General features: G+C 39.4%; 1 long non-coding RNA gene across 1 annotated transcript; it reads right to left on the bottom strand.

The window, feature by feature from the left end:
- Positions 1-607: 607 nt before the first annotated feature.
- On the bottom strand, positions 608-4133 carry LOC116854964. Its single transcript, XR_004380257.1, has 3 exons — positions 4054-4133; positions 3733-3808; positions 608-652 (listed from the first exon to the last, which is right to left on the bottom strand). It is a non-coding gene; the product is annotated as an uncharacterized LOC116854964 (long non-coding RNA).
- Between the last annotated feature and the right edge of the window lie 16526 nt (positions 4134-20659).

Genomic DNA, 20659 nt, shown 5'->3' with positions numbered 1-20659 from the left:
ATTTATTTATGTATATATTTGGTACAACTACAGATTCCTTAAACAGTAGGTTTTGGAGTCAGGAAATAAGAGTCTTCCAAACTTTGTGTTTTTTGAGATTGTTTTGTCTATTCTAGGCCATTGTATTTCGATATAGGATTAATTTATCAATTTCTGGAAAAAGAAGACTGGGAATTCAATAGGAACCATACTGAATTATAGATAAAATTAAGAAAGAATTGTCATTTAACAATATCATGTCTTCTGACCCATGGACATGAATGCCATTTTGTTTATTAGATTGTTTTTCATTTCTTTCAACCATGTTTTGTAGCCTTCAGAGCACAACTATGAACTTCTTTGGTTACATTTAGCCAAGTGTTTTATTCTTTTTAATACTACTGTAAATTGAATTGCTTTGCTAATTTGACTTTCATGTTGTTCATTGCTAATGTAAAAAAATACAATTGATTTTTGCCACCACTGAAATTATTTATTAATATCAAGAGCCACAACTTTTCAAAGCTCTCTGTGGACATCCCAGTCCACACATCTTTCCTTTGATTTTTTGGTCAGGCTAGGTTGTCCCAGCTGGTGTTGCAGCCTCAGGTTCTTGTAATGGTAAGCAATTGCTGCTGATTGTTTTCTCCAAAGCCTCTAGATAAGGCTTTTCCTGAAAAAAGAGTTCTGAGTCAATTCAGTAACAATAGGGTTTTTTTCCAAGAAGCTCTGAGATGGGTCAAACTATAAAAATGCTCTGTAGATCAGACTTTTTCAGGAGCTTCAAACCCAGTCTCTGACCTCCAGTGGCTGCTGGGCTGCTGGTTTTCAAGGTTAGCCAGCACAACGAAAGAAAGAGGGATGGGAATAGATTGAGAAAATGTGTTATGGACTGTTGTTCTTACAGAAGTTCAGCAGATTATCTCGAATAAATGTTCCTCATTTTGCTGCAAAGCTTTAATCAATTTCCAGAGTTCTAAAAATGTTAGTTTAGACTGCTGTTGCCAGTGTTCTTGTTGCTTTTATGGAAGAAAATATTTGCAGAGGTCCACACTCCACCATTCTGGAAGTTCTACCAGGAGGCTGTTTCTATTTTTGAAGGAAATCTATTTATTACTAATTGTAACATTGTATGCATCATATATTAAACTCTTTTTTTTTTTTACTTAACAGGATATCATAGAAAATTATTAAAACTATTTCCCACGTCTATAAACATACATCCAGATAATACATTTACATGCTTCTTGCTCTGACTAGATGTTCGACCGGACCCTAATCATGTTTCTGCCTGTTTATAATCAATGAACTTGCTTTCTCTTACAGGAATTGATAGCCAACTAAAAAAGCATTTAAAATAAAGCACAGAAAACAATGGATCATAGCAGTATATAGCAAGGGCTACTGTATTAGTTTGGGGTAGGAATTGAGAGATGTTAAGATTTTCTTAGGAAAAAAATGTAATCGAAGCAGAATTCTGAAGAATGAGCAGGAACGATCTCGGCAGTTTGTAAGAAGACTATCTCTTAGTCAGGATCCAAAGGCCTAAATGTGAAAGGATGAGCATCGCTGGGAAGTAGAAAGCAGAGGAAAGTGGCTAGAAATGAGCTTGGAGTGGTAGGAGAGGTGAGAGGAAGTCTGAAGTGACAGAACACAGGGACAGTTGGAGGAGTAACTGGTCGCAGCGAGTAGAAATTGGGCAACCCCGCATCCAGAAAAATGAAAAAGGAGCCATTTGCTGTGCTGGTAACGGAAGATAACATTGGCCTTGCGGGTAGAGAGGAGCAGACCGATCCAGGGAGGAGAATCGCAGGACTCGGTGATGAGGGGAGGGACAGCAGAGGACACAAAGAAGTCAAGACGGAGTCCCGGGTGTTTCATTGCAAAAACCGAGTTGAAGATCATTTCAGCCACTGGGAGGCAGAATTATTCTTTAGCGAAAGATTCTATGCGTTTTCTCTGACCTATATACTTTGTGGTATGTGTCAGATACCCAATTTCAGATACTCAGTGAGGATTTTGACACATGAATTGGGATCTCAGAAAAGAGATCTGGGCTAGTAACAAAGATGTAAGAATCATCAGCATAAAATGGTTCCCTGACATCGTGGACAAGGATGAGGTAAGTCAAGGATAAGAAAGCAGAGAAAACACTCAGATCTTAAACCATAGTTTAGAGGCCCACCCAGGGCAAGAAGCCTGCAGGGGAAATGGAAGGTGTGGCCACAGATGAGTGACACAGACCAGGACAGCGAGGTGTCACGGCAGCTGGGGAGGTTAGAGGGAGGCTGGCAGTACTGGAGGCCGCTGAGGACCAGTCAGACCAGGACCAAAAGTGTCCTTTGGATTTCACCACAGGGTCATTGGTGATTTGGTGAGAACACTTCAGGAACTGCGGGCATGGAAGATAAATTTCAGGGGGGGTGGGTTTGGGAGATGTGGAGAGAACCACCATAGAGAAATCTCTTAAGCAGCTTGTCTGTGGAGAGGAGAGAGGGTTACAGGCAGCTAACAGGGGAGGAACCAGCGTCAGACCAACTGAAGCCACTTTCTTTCTGTCTTCCTCCTTTGTGTTTCCTTTTGGATAGGTATTGTTTGGGGTTTATTGTTTTTAAGTATGGAGGGACTTGAGTGCATTTAAGAGTCCGTAGGTAGGGGCTATTAGAGAAAGAGAGAGAACAGAAGCATTGGAAATACTAAGAGAAACCAGTCGATTCAAGGATGGAAGAGACCATGGGTAAGAGTCTGAAAAACCTTGTCCTTCACATTAGCTGACCCCTTGTTGAATATCAGAAACAGAGAAGACAATGGATAAAACCATCCATATCCCCTTCACCGCCAACCAAAACTAACTTAATCAGATAAAGTCGGTTGTTTGGTTCACCAAAAATCTGGGTTCTCTGTAATTCAGTTTCCAGAGCTTCTGGTAATATGAGGCCTTTTTTCTTCCTTCCTTCCTCTCTTCCTTCCCTCCTTCCTTCCTTTCTTCCTTCCCTCCTTCCTTCCTTTTTTTTTTTTTTTTTTCCTTAAGACTTATTTATTTGAGAGAGAGAGGGAGGGAGAGTGTGTGCACAGAGCAGGGGGAGGAGCAGAGGGAGAGGGAGTCAGGTGAATCTCACGCAGACTCCCCACTGAGAGGAGCCCAATACAGGGCTTGATCTCATGACACTTGAGCTCATGACCTGAGCCTAAATCACAAGTCAGACACTTAACCAACTGAGTCACCCAGATGCCCCATGAGGCCTTTCTTCTCAAATCATGTCTGTTGTGGTGCCCCTGGGTGGCTCCTCCGTGAAGCATCTGCCTTCCGCCCCGGTCATGACCCCAGGGTCCTGGGATCCAGCCCTGGTTGGGCTCCCTGCTCAGCCAGAAGCCTGCTTCTCTCTCTTCCTACTGCTCCCCCTGCGTGCTCTCTCTCTGTCTGACAAAAATAAATAAAAATTTTTAAAAATTAAAAAAAAAAAAAATAAAAGAGAACTGTTGTGAATAACCCAGTGCTTTGTTGTCCCTCCTGGGTATCTTTTTGGTCAGAACACAGTCAGAACCAGAAGGCCAGCCGATTCCTGATGTAGATTTAAAGTTTCATTAGGATCTAATTCTCTACCTCAGGACTTAACCCTTGGGCACTAGGAGAAGCATGTGTCTGTCATTTCCCTTATATTCATAGACAGTCTGTCTCATTTTATGATGCCGATACCCAAACGTGTAATCAATTCATACTTTACTGAGTCCTACCTGCTCTTCAAGACTTACCTGGTCACACATAACAGGTCTTTGCTGCATACAGTTATCAAAGGCAACAATCTACCGGCGTCTCCATCAGTCGGTTCTGCAGGAACGACTTTGTGGGACGACTATAACTCAGCCCAGAAGTTATATTCTGTTTGTCTCCTCCTGCCTCCTTCTGAGCTATCTGTGACTCTTCCTGTCAGTTCTCAGTCTAAGCTCCACAGTAAAGTGAGGAGAAGGTAGCCCTGTGAGAAGCTTTAATTAGCGTCATTCCCAGCGCATCACAGGGTGGAAGCAGCACCCAGTAGCGTCCCCACTATCAGGAGTCTGGAGAGACAGCCTCACCCGGGCAGATTCTCTGTGGGCTACAGCCTCACAGACCACCAGGGTGTCTTGGCTGGAAGACATTCTGCTGTCCGGGCAGAGGACAAAGAAGACAGAAAAGAGGAAATGAGACAGCAGTCAGAGGAGGGACGCATACGGAAGCTGCTTAACAGCCCGATGAGAGAACGCTTTTTTTGTTTATGCTTTAGGAAGAAAGCTGAGACTTATAAAGTAACTTTCTTGTATTGCTTAAATGGGGTGTCAGGAAAGGCTTGCAAATGTTTGTCGCAGTGTCAGAATAAGCAGTGAATGAATAGCAAACACATCAAAAACAGGACCAAATTTCTCAAAATGATGTAGCGGCTTTGCCTATTCCTGTCGTCCTTAGACCTTACAGGAGATTGCTGAGCAAAACAAGCCACCGTCTTAGTCTTAGCATCTCCCTTTGAAGTCACTCAGCATAGGAGATAATTATGATAATGCACACAACAGCTTTTTCTTCTGCCAACGTTCCTTTTCATCAATCTCTCTATTGTTTTCCCCAACAACATGATGGGTAGTAATATGAGGCCCCATTCTTTCTCTCTCTCTCTTTTTAATACCATTAATGCTCACTGAACCTCATTTAATTAAGGGAATGTATATTGATACGCATAGCATAATCAGGTCAGGGACTGGAGTCGAAATTGATTGAGGACAGCTCTTTCACACTTATTTCAATTTATGAATGCTCAGACGCAGACAGATAGTGAAAAGGATTTAATTTCCGTTTGTGTTGTTTGCACATTCTTTATAATGTAAGCATTAATTGAACATGCTCAGTGTCAGTGCAGAGCAATCAAGCATATCCATTTTTCATAAATGAAGGTCACAGGTCAATCTTGAGCAAGTTCCAAGCAATCTAGTTATAGAAATGTATTTATATGTGATCAGCTGTAAAATGAAAGACTAGAGATCTGGAAAATGAATACCAGGAGAGCCATGCAGTTTCAGCTACAGAATGGTACCTTCTGGAAAGGGAACACCAGAGGTTTGTTACTTTCTGCTTTGGAATGATGTTTTGGGGCTCTTCATGAATTTCTGAGATGCCCTTTGGTTTGGTTGTTGATGCCGCTCATCAAAAAGGATGAGTTCAGCATTGGGGGAGGGAATTGTGAACTGAAAATTGCTTTGCTGAGGATGGGGTTGTTGATTGAAACCCACAAAGCAGGGCTGCCTGGGTGGCTCAGTTGGTTAAGTGTCTCTCTTTGGCTTAGGTGATGATCCTGGGGTCCTGGGATCGAGCCCCATACCGAGCTTGCTTCTCCCCTTCCCTCTGCCTGCCATTCCCCCTGCTCGTGCTCTTGCTCTCTCTCTCTCTGTGACAAATAAATAAATAAAATCTTTAAAAAATAAAAAGATAGGGCGCCTGGGTGGCTCAGTGGGTTAAGCCTCTGCCTTCGGCTCAGGCCATGATCTCAGGGTCCTGGGATCGAGCCCCGCGTCGGGCTTTCTGCTCAGCGGGGAGCCTGCTTCCTCTCTTTCTCCGCCTGCCTCTCTGCCTACTTGTGATCTCTCTGTCTCTGTCAAATAAATAAATAAAATCTTTAAAAAAAAAAAAAATAAATAAAAAAAAAAAAAAATAAAAATAAAAAGATAAAAAAAACAAACCCATAAAGCATTCTGTCCACAAATACTTAGTAAGGGCTTCCTCCTCACCAAGCACTGAGTTAGGCATCCATTTATAAACTGGATAAACTATTTGCTAGATGACTATGTGGCTCTTTTTCAAATTATGAAGATGTCAGCTTTTCATTCAAAATAACAGATTTATAATAGCCTATTCTCATTATGTATTTTCCCAATTTGATGTTAATACCCATATATTTTACAACATCTGTATAGACCCACATATCTTTATAATTAGAATATTCTGTTAATTTCTGAGATTTTATCCTAAAATTTCAACTTAAAATTAATTCATATATTTCCTTAAAACACAACCCAAACTTCTCACATCTTGATCTAAAAATTCTGTAATCAAAATGAATCACACTTGTTGCTCCACTATAAAAATGTGCACAATTTCTCACATCTAGAATAGCATTCTCTATATATTAAGCTCAAAGTGATATGAGCATAAAGTGGGGAAACTTTCTGAAATTCATCTTTTCCCCCTGAGAGTAAGCACTTTACTAACGTAAGCAACCTTACCTATTTGTATCTTCATCAGCGAATGTAATTTTGCTCATTGCCTCAGAGACATTGAAATGTTCACTCTGTCTTGCATCTTCTCATTCCATCCCTTGCATTTCCAAGACTTTAATGTCCAAAGGTCTTGTGAAGTCATTTTATGCTTTATTCTTAAACAGTGTGAGGCCAGTTAGCTAGGTGAGAGAACACTAAAATTTGCATGTGATTTCAAATTTTTGTTCTTCAAAAAGACCTTGTTAAAAAGTTGGATGGAGTAATGCTCATCATGAGAACTATTCTGTGTCGCTTCCAGTATTTGTGTCTTGCTTGAACCAGGGAACACAACAGGAAAAAAACATTTAGAAGACATTAGGGTCAGACAAATATTTAAAGTGTCACCTGTTTGTTTGATTAGAGAATTGAATGAAAGGAAAATCAAACATGGGAATCACAAATACAAAAAGAAATATATATTTAAAAAATGGAAAAATGTAACTTACTCTTGTAAAACCTATAATCTAGGTTGATTTCCTACCTTGATTTGTAAAGATTAAATGAACAACTCCATGCCTGAATAACAACTACCCCTAAAAGGAGACATAGTAGGAAAATATAAAGATCTATGGAAAATTTTCACTGAAGAGTATATTTGTGGGAAAAGTCTTTTTTGCCCCATTCCTAAAGCTAAAACATATAATGAGAGCAAACAGAGGGTCCTGGGTGGTGCAGTCAATCGAGCCTCCAACCCTTGATTTTGGCTCAGGTCATGATCTCAGAGTTGTGAGATTAAGCCCTGTGTCTTGCTCTTTGCCTCAGCACAAAGTCTGTTTGGGATTCTCTCCCCCTCTCCCTCTACCCCTTCCACTTGTGGTTTTTCCTTCTGTAAAATAAATAAATTGGTCTTTAAAAGAGGGTTAACACCTTCAAATTCTTTAAAAGCAAAAACCATTAGAAGGAGGATTTAGTACCTTCATCAGAGAAAGATGCTGAAGATTGTCCAGTCTTTCCCTCTGTGTCCCATCCCCTCAGACAAACACCAAATATTTTATATTTAGTGATATGAATGATGTGGTATTTCCTGACCTCCTTTTCTCATGTGGATTTTTTTCATGCATTAATCTTTGCTCAAGGTCTTGAAATTTCAAGGAAACAAATGATGCAGCATGTACTGTGGGAAGTATGAATACAGTTATTGTTAAGAGGTCAGGAATAAAAGCCCTAGACACTGGAAAAAAAGAGATGACCTAAATGTCCAGGCTCAAAGAGGAACAAAATGCATGTCAGATGGGCTCCCTCAGCTCTGGACTCCCACTCCAAGAAAGAAGAAATTTTTAACAGGACAGATTTCAGGGGAACCATAGTGACAAATTCTAACTGAAAGGTGCTTCGTGGTGAGTAATATGCATCGCGCCTCCAAACATTTAGATGGAAAAAGAATGTGTATAGGGTTTTCTTGGGAAATGGAGTTTAAGGCAGGAGACTGCATGAGGGAAATGTACGAGAATGTCCCCAGAGACATTATTAAAGGCTTGCTCATAGAAAAGAGTCCATACAGGCTGCTTTTGATCTGGAAGAATGACGTGTCTTCTCACACAGGATGTGTAAAATAGTTTTGGAGGCGTGTGACTCCAATTCCAGAGTCTGGCAGAGAAGCAATAGCTTCTCAGAATGAAAGGAAAACAAAAGATATGTTAAATGAAAAATGATAGATACAAGTAGAGGTATACATACCGGTAATAGGTAACACAGTTAAAAATTACATTTCGAAACTATTATCATGGTTGTTGTTTTTCCTAGGGTGGCGAAACAAGCAGGAAAAAACACAAAACAGACTTAGCACTTTTTTGTGGTAGGTAATGTACAACGAAGTTGAAAGCTGGGAACCGTACTGAATGTTTCTTACTAAATGTTGAAACAATTAATCAATAGGAAGTATTAGTGTTTCCAAACCATGAAATTGTTGGAATTTGCTTATCTTTCTTTTACTTGCTGGACATTAGTTTCCTAGAGAAAAAGTGATTATCAGTCAAAACCAAATTCTACTTTCCTAACATATGACCTATATTTTCATTCATTTTGAATGAATTTATGTAGTTATTTCCTTTGGAACAAAAGATAGCTGATCTTCATAGGCATATCTTAAATTCATAATTCTCTCCAGAATATATATTAACAAGGCATGCAACTTTATTTTGAGAATACATGAGATAACCAACTTGAAAAGATTTGCAAATAGGATGCCAGGTTTTATTAAAACAAAAGAAAAAGAGATGTAAAGATTTATCTTTCAGCCTGTCTAACTCATATTTATATCTTTCAATCTACTAAATTGGGGGTTTGGAAAAACTATGGTCTATGGTCTAAATCTGGCCCTTGGCTTGCATTTGCAAATAAAGTTTTACTGCAACACAGCCATGCCCGTTTCTATACACATTGCTTTTGCTCAACAATGGCTGAATAACCATGACAGTGGTCACATGACCTTCAGGTCCAAGAATATTTCTATCAGGCTCTTTATTTTTTTAAAGATTTTATTTATTTATTTGACAGACAGAGATCCACAAGCAGGCAGAGAGGCAGACAGAGGAGGAGGGGTAGCAGGCTCCCTGCTAAGCAGAGAGCCCGATGCGGGGCTCGATCCCAGGACTCTGGGAACATGACCTGAGCCGAAGGCAGAGTCTTTAACCCACTGAGCCACCCAGGAGCCCCTGTATCTGGCTCTTTAGAGAAAAGGTTTGCTGGTCTCTGTACTAAATGCAAAGATTTTATGCCAGATTGATTTAAAAGGTATGGAATTTCTAATTTTTCTTTTCACTCTGTAATTCCATCATTAAACTGCAATGAGGACTAATTTTGGGTGAAGCTCTCTGCCAGTACATGATACATATATTCCTATGTATGTCTCCAAACTTTTCTGTGAGGGAGATATTTTTAATCCTCACTTTATTTAAGATAAAATAGACTCAGATAATTTAGGAAGATTTTCCTGTCACACAGCTAATAGCAAAGAAGGAACATTTTCCAAATATATTCTGGTATTTTCAGTGAATCAATCGTCAGCTCACAGGAGAATTGGCTATCAAAAGCCAAGTTCTTTGCATACTGTTCTACTTCTTTCTCATTTTTCTCTGTTTTGTTTAGTGATATCCTTTAGAGCTTTGTTGTGAATACTATTCATTTTGAATATTGCATCTATTTTTCGATGGACAGTAACTCTTATTTTAATCTCTGTTCTGCCTACAGAGACTATTTGCGTGCAATTTAAAATCAATTGTACACGTTTTCTTGTTACCAGTGTGGGTGTAAATAAAGTTTATGTAGTTACCTTTCCAGTGTTTTACCCATCCACTCCTTTTTGTAGATGGGGATTAATAATTCTTACCATTGCTAATTTTGTAACAATGCCTCATTGTTTTCAAATGATACAGAAGAATGGTGAAGAACAAACTGTTACTGAGTGTCAACTCTGTACAAAGCCCCTTGCTGAGGACATAATGAATGAGTACCCTCTCTCGGGAGTGCACAGCCTCAAGAGGGAACAGGGAAATAAACATATTATTTCCGCACCATGTGGGACTATGCTCTGATTAAAATAAACTAGGTACAAAGTTCAATGGGACCACAAAGATTAGGAGTCCCATCCGCTGAGGCTGTGGTGGTGGGGTAAGAGAAGACTTCTTGGATGAGATAATAGCTAAATTCATTCGTTAAGGATAAGGAAGAGTTGTCAAGGCAGACAAGGGACATGGTCATGGCGGACCTATGTCCTTGGCGGACATGGTCATGTCCTGCCTAGGGGCTCAGGACAGAGCAGCCCAATGGACGCAGGATCTGTAATCAGTCTGGTACTGGTGGGCTCTAACGGTGAGCAAGGGAATCTCAGGAGGTGAGTCTGGAACAGAAGGCCAAGGTAAATCATGCCATCTCCTATGTTTTATGTAGGGCTTAGAGTTCACCATGCAAGTAATTGATGTTCATAGTAGATTAAAAGCAGGTGAATGCTCAATCATATTTTTATTTGATTGTGTATGAATGGTATATATGAAGAAGGAAAGAAGAGAAGAACACAGATGGGGACTTCATCAATATAATTACAAGAATGATTGAGACTGAACTAAGGAGATTGACACTGGGGACCAGGAAAGGAGAATTAATTAGAGAAGTAAATAGTCACAGTCACAGAACATTATATCTGATTCAATATACACGGTGCAGCTTAAGTGCAAAGGAAAACGATCATCTTTAGGTTTAATGCTGTGAATATTGAGGATATTGATGCTATCAAATCAATAAAGAACAGTTTAGAGGAATCTGATAGAAGAGATGATGAAAAGACCCATTTTAGATATACTGATTGTAATGTTCAGTGGGTGTGCCCAGCAGGCATTTGGATGTGTGATCTGAGACTTAGGGGTATGACTGAGGGAGAACAGCCCCCAGACGGAGAAAGAATAAAGATCAAAGAAAGAAAACGCTGTGAGCCAATGTCCGGGCATGGCTGTAGTCAGGTCCTGGGGGAGGGGAGAAAAAAGAGCCATCATTTCAGGTTGGTGGACAGTGTGGGCAGATGTCAATGCCTTCAGAATGAGCGGTGGGATGTGGGAGGGGATGTGCTCTGGCCACCTCCATTCTCTCAGTGGTGGAGGAGAGGGTTACCAGTGGGTTACAAGGTGAGTTTAAAGCAAATGTTGAGGGTTTGGACCAATCCCTGTGCCTATTTGTGTAGGAGCATGACAACGATAGGGAAAAGTGTTTTTAAAGTGTAAGAATGGATTTTTTTTTTTTTTGCAAGGCTTAACAATAAGTTTTGAATATTTTCTTCTCAAAGACAGAAAATGTACTTGCGTTCTTATGGACAGATATTTTGAAATATTCATCAAGGTCGTCTTTTGAATTTGCTTGTGTCACATGCTCTTTCCAAGACAGGAGGTTAGGACAGTGTTCCCAAACTATCGTCATCCCTTCATCACATACATCTTTTACCATCTCGGTGAGCAATGTGGACTCTCATTGCTGGATCTTTTTCCTGAATGAATCCATTTACTTAATGGAGAATTATTCCAAAAGGAAACTTTGCAACACAAACTGAAAGGGAAAGCATATCTCATGTTGCTGTAGGCAGACGTTAAGCATAAAATATACCAAATAAAAGCAAAATGAAAACTATTAAATGCTTCCTAATTTCCACTCTCAGTGAAAGCTTGAATCTGTGCCCTTATGCTGTGCTAAAAATGATCATGTGTGTACCAGGTGATCTTGTGAATTAAGTGCACCAGCAGGACATTTTTCTCTTTGGCATAATCAAGAGTCTTAGAGAATTCAAAAGAGAAGGATGTTTTCTCAACGTGACTGGATGCTATTTCATGCATGGAGTGTAATCCCCCCGGAAGTCATCTAGTAGCACACTTGATATTGCCCTGCAATTTTAAAATCAAGGCTAGGCTGCATCATTTCCTTGGGAAATGGAAGACACAGTAGAAGTACAGGAGGATAACACGGTGACAGATGATGTCATGCTCACTTGGGGCTGTAGACACAGTGCTAGGGTTTAGGCATACAGTTCAGGGCAAAGCTGTCACAAGTGTGCACTCCCCACACCCCTTACCAGACGCACAAACAAAACAAGGAAGGGCCCAGCATGTCTAGGGTGAATATTTTCTTATCACCATGGGGTTGTTTTATTCAATTAAAAGTTCATTCATGAGAACCAGTTGCTGATGGGGATACAGCCTGCTGGCAGCTGCCAAGGTTCCTGAATAAACAGAGGTTGGGAATAGGACCCAGCCAGCTCATGAGAGGGAGCCCACATAAGCACAGCTGTACTAGGTTCTAACCTTGAGCTGAGACCACAGGATTTTGTCTGTCTTGTTCACCATCCCTGGTGCCTGGTACATGCAGGACATTTGGTAGTAATCCAATATATTTTTTATCTGTACAGAAAGAATGGCAAAATATGAGGAAAAATCAACTCCATTGTGTATTAAAGATGATGCGCAACCAAAATTGTAGACTGAAGGTAACAAAAGTTCTATTTAAACCCTAGAAAAAAACCAGTTTTACTCAAATATGACCATCTCATGAGACCCACCCTGACCACCTCCTTTTTTGAAACTACAGTCTCCCTCTGTCCTCCTGCATTGTTGCTGACCCCCAACACCCTGATCTCCTGCTGTCTTCATTCACACCTACTTTCCCACTTTCCTATGGTTTTGTCTATTCCCACTACAATGCCACCTGCACTTGGAGAGCCTAACAGCGAGGAGAGACTTGGAAACAAGTATTTCAAACATCTCAGCAGCTTTTAACACATGTTCCTTTTTCTTCAGGACCAAAGAAAGAGCTCTGGCTCAGTGAAGTCACTCAGAGACCCAAGATCATGGAGACTCAATCCTGACCACACTACCTTGATTTCCAATGTCATGGAGATAAGATCACCATGACAGGATCACGGAGAATAGCGGGATGAGAAGTGTGGTCCATGCAGAAGGACAGGCAGTAAATGTTTCTGAACCATCCCACAGTCTCCCCCACCATGTACTTGGTGTCTCTCCTGCCCTCATTTACCCCTTGGACATGTAACAACAACTAGCATAAGATGGGGGTTCAAAAACCATTTCTTTCCCAATTCGTAATTTGGTGCCAAAGCAAATAGACTTGCCTGCACTCTGTGGGTAGCATGTGGGCATGGTATCATTCATGTAGGCAAAGCTGCCATAAGAAAAATGATCTCCTGAGATGTTTTATTGTGTTGGATAATTCACATCCCAGGCTTCATCCATCCAAGGTGAAAAGATAATAAAACAACTTTTCTGTTTAGATCTAAACTATTTGAATACTAGTTCTAATCTTATGAATGAACTGGAAGTCCTTTTCTTTCTTCAGGATCCTCCCTCCCTAAATCCCAAGGATTACTTGTACTTGTTCCTGAAATCCCTTTTGAGTGCCAGAAGACCTGGGTCAAGGAAGCAGGAATTATGCTGGGCTCCTGCGATGGCTGAGCCCCGCAAACCCCATGAGCAGCCCCCTCACCACTGCCCCAGTGACTGTGAACCCTTCAGCGTGGCGTCTTCCTCAGGCAGCGTCTAGCCAGCTGTTGGCTATTGCTGGAGATACATCCTGTGTTTCAGCCGTCCCCTCAGCAGTGATGTCACCTCCACCAGCTCAGGGGAAGAGCATTTTCCTTCCAAGTTCAAGTTCAGCAGGATTCACATTCAGCCTGGGAGTCAGCTCCGCAGTTTCAGTGCTGCACGGAATACTTGCCGCCGCCTTGCTCACAGGACATACCACCCCCAACACACACACACACACAGACCAGGGAGGCACTGTCCAGCATCCACAGGGCACGAGCAAAGAACCAGTGTCCCTCCCTCCAAAACATAATGGATCTCATTTCCTCTTTTACTTTGGGTGTCATTTCTCCAGGCTTTCTGGGACTTCTTTCCTGTCATGTGGGCTCAATTCCTACTACCCACCCTCAGAGATATCCCAGGAAAATTTAATCACAAGGGGAAGATGAGTTTCATGTTTACTCTGCTCCTACCGAGTCTATTGCTTTCAGGTAAACATAGGAAAGGAAATAGAAATGGGGTGCTGGAGGCCCATTTAGGCACTGATAGTTCATAAGCCTCAGGTCTCTGACAAGTTTAAAACACCCTTAAATCTTCACCGTTAAAAGGACCATTCAGTTCCATTTTGTACCTTCAAAGGTCTGAAGGTCCAGTCTCTATGGACACCCTATCACATTTTTAGCGTATTTTTATCTCCTGGGTCCACTTATGACAGGTCATACCAACAATGTGTCATCTGCTGGAAGTCATAGTAGATGATTTGGAAAGATCTGTATTTGCGAATGAAACAAAACCAGATAGTGACTTGAGATATCCAGGTACAGACATAGCAGACTGACTTGAGAAAACGCACTTACTTCCTCTTTTATTAGAGGAAAGAGGTAGATGCGAATATGTCTTTGGTTCCATCTCTGTGCCATCCAGCCATTCCAGCATTCATGGGTTCATGCAGAGGGAGACCTTGAAAAACATGGCTTAAGTGCTGCTATTCTTTTCCAACTGTTTGTTCATGATCTTATAAAAAGTCTTCTCCGAATGTAGCATTTCTAAGCAAGAAGGTGGCGCTTCTGTAGCATCACTGTGCAGTTGCAAAGAAGAAAATGGAAACATCGATGATATTAGAAGGAACGGGAAGAGCATTTTCAGGGTCCTATAATAAGATGTTCCAATGACACTGGTAGTTCAAAAGGAATGAAGAGAATGATTAGATGGGCAATGCATGGGGCATCTTTGTATGATAACATACAGCTCATCTTTCACTCCATCTGTTTTTCAATGAGATGTGGGCACTGGTCACAGTGACTTCAATTGAATTCTAATTGAGGATGACTAAGTTAATTAACGAAAGCCTTTGAAACTGTCTGAAAACTATTATTTTCTTACAATTGTTCCTTGCCAAAAAGATACAGAAGGAATTAGATAGTGAAACCATGATAAAGGATGTGCCGTCTGAATTTTCTCATTAGAGCCCAGATTGCTTCTGAGAGAGTGGAGGGTGACCCACTGTTTCCCTTTCCTCTTAGACTGAGTAGGAGGCTTCATTCATTTTAAAGACTGAATTTAAGGCCCAGTTCTCCATATGCTTGATTGAATTATTGTCAGAGAGTATGGAAATACTTCATTTTCATTTAAGTCTCCAATGCAGAATCATTTATATACAGTTGTAGGAACTAGGACTTTGATCTATGTCTCATAAGTCTTTAAATCTAGGACAACGAACACAGTGACTGCCCAAAGTCTACAGACCCAAGCTAGTTATTTAGGTGATGGGATGGTTAATATCATAGTACTCACAGCTCGGTTTAACAACCTTAGTTTCTTTTAATAGTAAAAAGATATGTTTTAGTACTAAACTAAAATCATTTTTAAGTGTTTTTCAAATTCAGATCATTCTCAGCATTTAAGAAAATCTGCTCTTTAGTTTGTTTCTTATGCTTACTTAAAAGGTGTTTAATTTACATAAACAAAGTTCAGATGGCCATTTAGAGAATGATACAGTTTAAAGGGAAAAATAAGCCAAAACCTGAAACTACAAAAGTTCTAGAAGAACCACAGGAAAATACTTTCTGACCTTAGGTAACAGAATTTTTAAATATGGCTCCAGAAGCACAAAACATATTAAATATATATATATATATTAATTGTTCTTTATCAAAATTGAAAATGTTTGCCCTATAAAAGAGAGCATTAAGACAATGAATGGACAAACCTCAGACTGAGAAAACATATTTACAAATCACATCTCTGACCTAAGACTTGTGTGTAAAATGTATAAAGGACTCTCAAAACTCAACAATAGAAAAATAAAGAACCCGATTAGAAAACTAAGTAGACACTTTACCAAAGAAGATGCATTGATGGTAACTAAGTCAAAAGAGAATTCACATCACTAGCAGTAACGAAATGCAAATTAAAATTAAAATAAGATATCACTAAATGTCTATTAAAATACATATATATGTGTATATATATGTGTGTGTGTCTATTAGATGTCTATTAAATGTTTATTAGAATACATATATATGTATACAGGTATGTATGTATGTGTATATATACTGCAGTCCTCAGCATATGAGAAATCACTGTATGATTATTGTAAGTGTTTGTAACCTAAATGCAACTTAATATAAACTTTTTTTAAAGAAAGAAAAATTTGTTTACTAATAGCTGATACACAAAGGATTGTCCTATATAAAATTCAAGGAGTAAGGTCAAAGCTAATGAAAAAAACAAAACAAAACAAAACAACAAAAACCAGACCAAAGCCTTCAAAATAACAACATCTCTAATGTAAGAAGAGCAGCCAGGAAAATGTCTTCTGATGCTCAAGAACAGGGTGTTTTATTCTGTTACAGGTCTTGCATGTATTCAAACTCTCACTTAGGTTAGGTGAGTATCAGATTGTAGAGCAAAGACTGATAATATTCACATTTTTACATGCATGGCAATTAAAATGAAGTTTGTATTATGAAAGCCAAATAAAAAATGTACATCTCTTTCAGTAATGTCAGTTTACATGCTTTCCTTAACTATATGGGCCAAATCTTTTTGTAAGAAAGCTGTATCACTAACATAATACCAGTTCATGTGCTTTGTCAAAGACTATACAAATGGTTGTTATTTTTATTTTATTATATATTTTAACAAGCTGAAACAATTATTGGTTTTATAAACATAAATACTTCAGTTATTTCCTAAAATCCAGTGCTTTCTTTCCTTTTAAATAAGTTTATAAATACAGATGGAATATAAAGGAAAACACTTACTTTAACAGAAATTAAATTAAAAAGCCTAAAAAAATGGCTTAACTCCTGGGAATCCTAGTAATACTATTGATCTTCATGTATTATTTTGAAGTACCAGTGAATGCTTTGATAAATTTGTTTCTAATTATATGTTAACAGAAAAAAATGAGGAAGATAGTCATTAAAAAATAGTGTATTTACACTAACAATGAAAATATAGAAAGGGAAATTAGAGAATTGATTCCATTTCCTGTAACACCAAGAACCATAAGATACTTACCTAACCAAAGAAGTAAAGATCTGTATTCGAGGAACTAGAGAACACTCATGAAAGAAACTGAAAACACAAAAAGATGGAAAAGCATCCCATGCTCATGGTTTGGAAGAATAAACATTGTTAAAATGTCTGTACTGCCTAGAGCACTCTATACTTTCAATGCCATTCCGATCAAAATTCTACTGGTATTTTTCAAAGAGCTGGAGCAAATAATCCCAAAATTTGTATGGAATCAGAAGAGACCCCAAATTGCTAAGGACATGTTGAAATAGAAAAACAAAACTGGGGGCATCATGTTGCCTGATTTCAAGCTTTACTACAAAGCTGTGATCACCAAGACAGCATGGTACTGGCATAAAAACGGACACATAGACCAGTGGAACAGTAGAGAGCCCAGATGTGGACGCACCACTCTATGGTCAACTAATCTCTGACAAAGCAGTAAAAAATACACAGTAGAAAAAAGACAGTCTCTTCAATAAATGGTGCTGGGAAAATTGGACAGCTATGTATAGAAGAATGAAACTTGATCATTCTCTTACACCATACACAAAGATAAACTCAAAATAGATAAAAGATTTCAAATTGAGGCAGGAATCTATCAAAATCCTAGAGGAGAACATAGGCAGTGATCTCTTTGACATCAGCCACAGCAACTTCTTTCAAGACATGTCTCCAAAGGCAAAGGAACAAAAGTGAAAATGAACTTTTGGGACTTCATCAAGATCAAAAGCTTCTGCACACCAAAGGAAACAGTCAACAAAACAAAGAGGCAACCCACAGAACAGTAGAAGATATTCACAAATGACACTACAGACAAAGGGCTGATAGCCAAGATCTATAAAGAACTCCTCAAACTCAACACTCAAAAATGATGTGATGATAATCATATCAAAAAATGGGCAGAAGACATGAACAGACACTTCTCCAAAGAAGACATACAAGTGGCTAACAGATACATGAAAAAATATTCATCATCATTAGCCATCAGGGAGATTCAAATCAAAACCACATTGAGATACCACCTTACACCAGTTAGAATGGCCAAAATTAACAAGACAGTAAATAATGTGTGTTAGAGAGGATGTGGAGAAAGGGTAACCCTCTTACATTGTTGGTGGGAATTCAAGTTGGTGCAGCCACTTTGGAAAACAGTGTGGAGATTCCCCAAGAAGTTAAAAATAGAGCTACCCTATGACCCTGCAATTGCGCTACAGGATATTTACCCCAAAGATACAGATGTGGTGAAAAGAATGGTCATCTGTACTCCAATGTTCATAGCACCAATGACCACAGTCGCCAAACTGTGGAAAGAACCAAGATGCCCTTCAATGGACAAATGGATAAAGAAGACGTGGTCCATATATACAATGGAGTATTATGCCTCCATCAGAAAGGATGAATACCCAACTTTTGTATCAACATATTTGGGACTGGAGGATATTATGCTGAGTGAAATAAGTCAAGCAGAGAGAGTTAATTATCATATGGTTTCACTTACTTGTGGAGCATAAGGAATAACATGGAGGACATTAGGTGAAGGAGAGGAGAAGTTAGTTGAGAGAAATCGGAGATGGCAATGAACCATGAGAGACTGTGGACTCTGGGAAACAAACTGAGGGTTTTGGATGGGAGGGGGTGGGGGAAGTGAGACTGGTAGTGGGTACTAAGGAGGGCATGTATTGCATGGAGCACTGGGTGTGGTGCATAAGCAATGAATCTTGGATCACTGAAAAAAAAATAAAATAAATTTTAAAAAATTTGAAAAATAAAAAATAGTGTATTTACAAATAAACTTTAGCTGACATCTAGTTACATATGACCATGTAAAGAGTTAGAGTCCTAAAACAGCATGTTATTTTTAGGTCTTCACATCCTTTTTCAAAATCAGGACAAAACATAGTTGGCCTTATAGATTCCAGATCCCAGTGGTTCTTGTTATTAAGAAATGGCAAACCTAGGGTGTCACCTGCAGGAGGCTGACTGCTCTCCCTGCAGGGATCCTCCACTCATGTGCTTGAGTCTCAGAGCCTCAGCACCTGTGCCCAGACACCTGCCCTCTAAGGCCTGTGCCCCGTAGTGCTAGGCAGTCTCCACTGCGGCAGAGGAAGGGCCAGCGCCCCTCCAAGGCCAGATGAGAGCCAACTTGCATCTCCTGGGCTGGAAAGGTGAGTTTCTGTTTCAAGGACTCTAGATGATGAGGAAGACTTTCACCCAAGGGGAACTTCAAACTCCAGGAAGGAATGAAGAGCAGTGGAAATGCTCCCACTCCAAGGGACTTCCAGCAGCAGCATCCTGAAGTAAGGGGCCCACCTCGCATCCAGATCTTAGATTCTGAATGCTGGAAAACCTGGCAGAGACCATCTGAAGTAAATCAAGTAACCAAAATTAATACCACAAGTCAGGCCACAAACTGAAATGGTGCACCAGTTGTAAGATGTAACCAGAAGAAGACAGAATCACTTCTGTGATAAGCCTGCCAAAATCCTTGCCTTGAAGGACGTATTCAACATGAAGACACATCAGACAAACCCAGATGAAGGGACAGTCTACAGAATAACTGCCTTGTTTTCACCAAAAGTGTTCATGAAAGTCCAGGAAAGACTGAAGGAATGTTCTAGGCTGAAGGAAACTAGAGAAGGATGAAAACCAAAAGCAAGGTGTGACTCTGGGTTGGGTTCCTTGCAAGGACACTGTTGGGACAATGGGGGAAACCTGAGTAAGGTCTGTGGATTGGGTTGTAGTAAAGCATCATTGTCCCTGTCCTCATTTTATCACTGTGTGTACTGATGTAGGAGAATGCTGTTTGCGAGAAATATACACAGTAAAGAATTTGCATGGTCAACAGGTCATATAGCTGGCAACATACCCTTCAATGGCTCAGGGCAAAAAAGTTCTTTGCATTAGTCTTGCAATTTTTCTGGAAGCTAAAATTATTTCAGAATAAATGAGAGAAAAAGGAAATGACAAATATAATGATAAATATATTTTGAAAATTTGTTCTTATATTGATTATAAATTCCATCATAAAACCCCATGTATCTTTCTCATGTCATATGAGAGAATGTCTATGCCTCCTTTGAAACTAACATCAGTTTGCTTCATTTTTTCTTTTTAAAATTTGCAAAAATTTTTTTAAATTTAGTTTCCAGATGAATCTTTCTATTATAGACATGCCATTGATTTTTGTAGTACCTTTCTGAAGTAAACATTTTATTACTTTTTTCATAAATAGTACTAACAATAAAAATTATCATTGGAGCTCATGTCCACAACTTTTCAGAATCAATGAAGATGTTTAGAATAAACATAATATATTATGTCTCTCTATTTACTCTTAGATTCGTTTCCATGAGAAGATGTAGCATTGATATAGGATCCACACGCTATAGAGCACCAGGGTCTAATTCAACATAACAATTAGAAGATACCACGGTAATATGCTGATGTGAAAGGACAGTTACAATTTTAACAAAAAGAAAAAAGTAAGAACGGGAAAAAGGTGAAAAGAACAGATATAAAAGCTTATAATCCCAAGTTTGGAATAACAATATCTAAGGAAGTTTAAAAATTTGCTAATGTCCAGCTCAAGAGGAATTTAATTCGAGGCATTTCTGACAAAACAATTCTTATGCCAGATTTACTTTGAAGGGGCTAACAAGATGGAACTGTGTCAAAAGCCATCACTTTTAATACGAGTCAATTTCCTTAGAGTAGTTACCATTTAGGCCCCATTGTACTTATCACTACCAAGATGGTGTTGCATGATTCTGCTTTCACTTAGGATGTAGAAAACAACAGTGAAAACTTGCTCCCATGCAGACAACAAGTAGCAACCAGATCAACCATAAATTTATAAGTTGTTT

The sequence above is a fragment of the Lontra canadensis genome, unplaced genomic scaffold (genome assembly GCF_010015895.1).
Source record: "Lontra canadensis isolate GAN:19392208 unplaced genomic scaffold, GSC_riverotter_1.0 scaffold97, whole genome shotgun sequence".
Classification (NCBI taxonomy): Eukaryota; Metazoa; Chordata; class Mammalia; order Carnivora; family Mustelidae; genus Lontra; species Lontra canadensis.
This window is presented reverse-complemented; position numbering and strand designations above follow the sequence as displayed.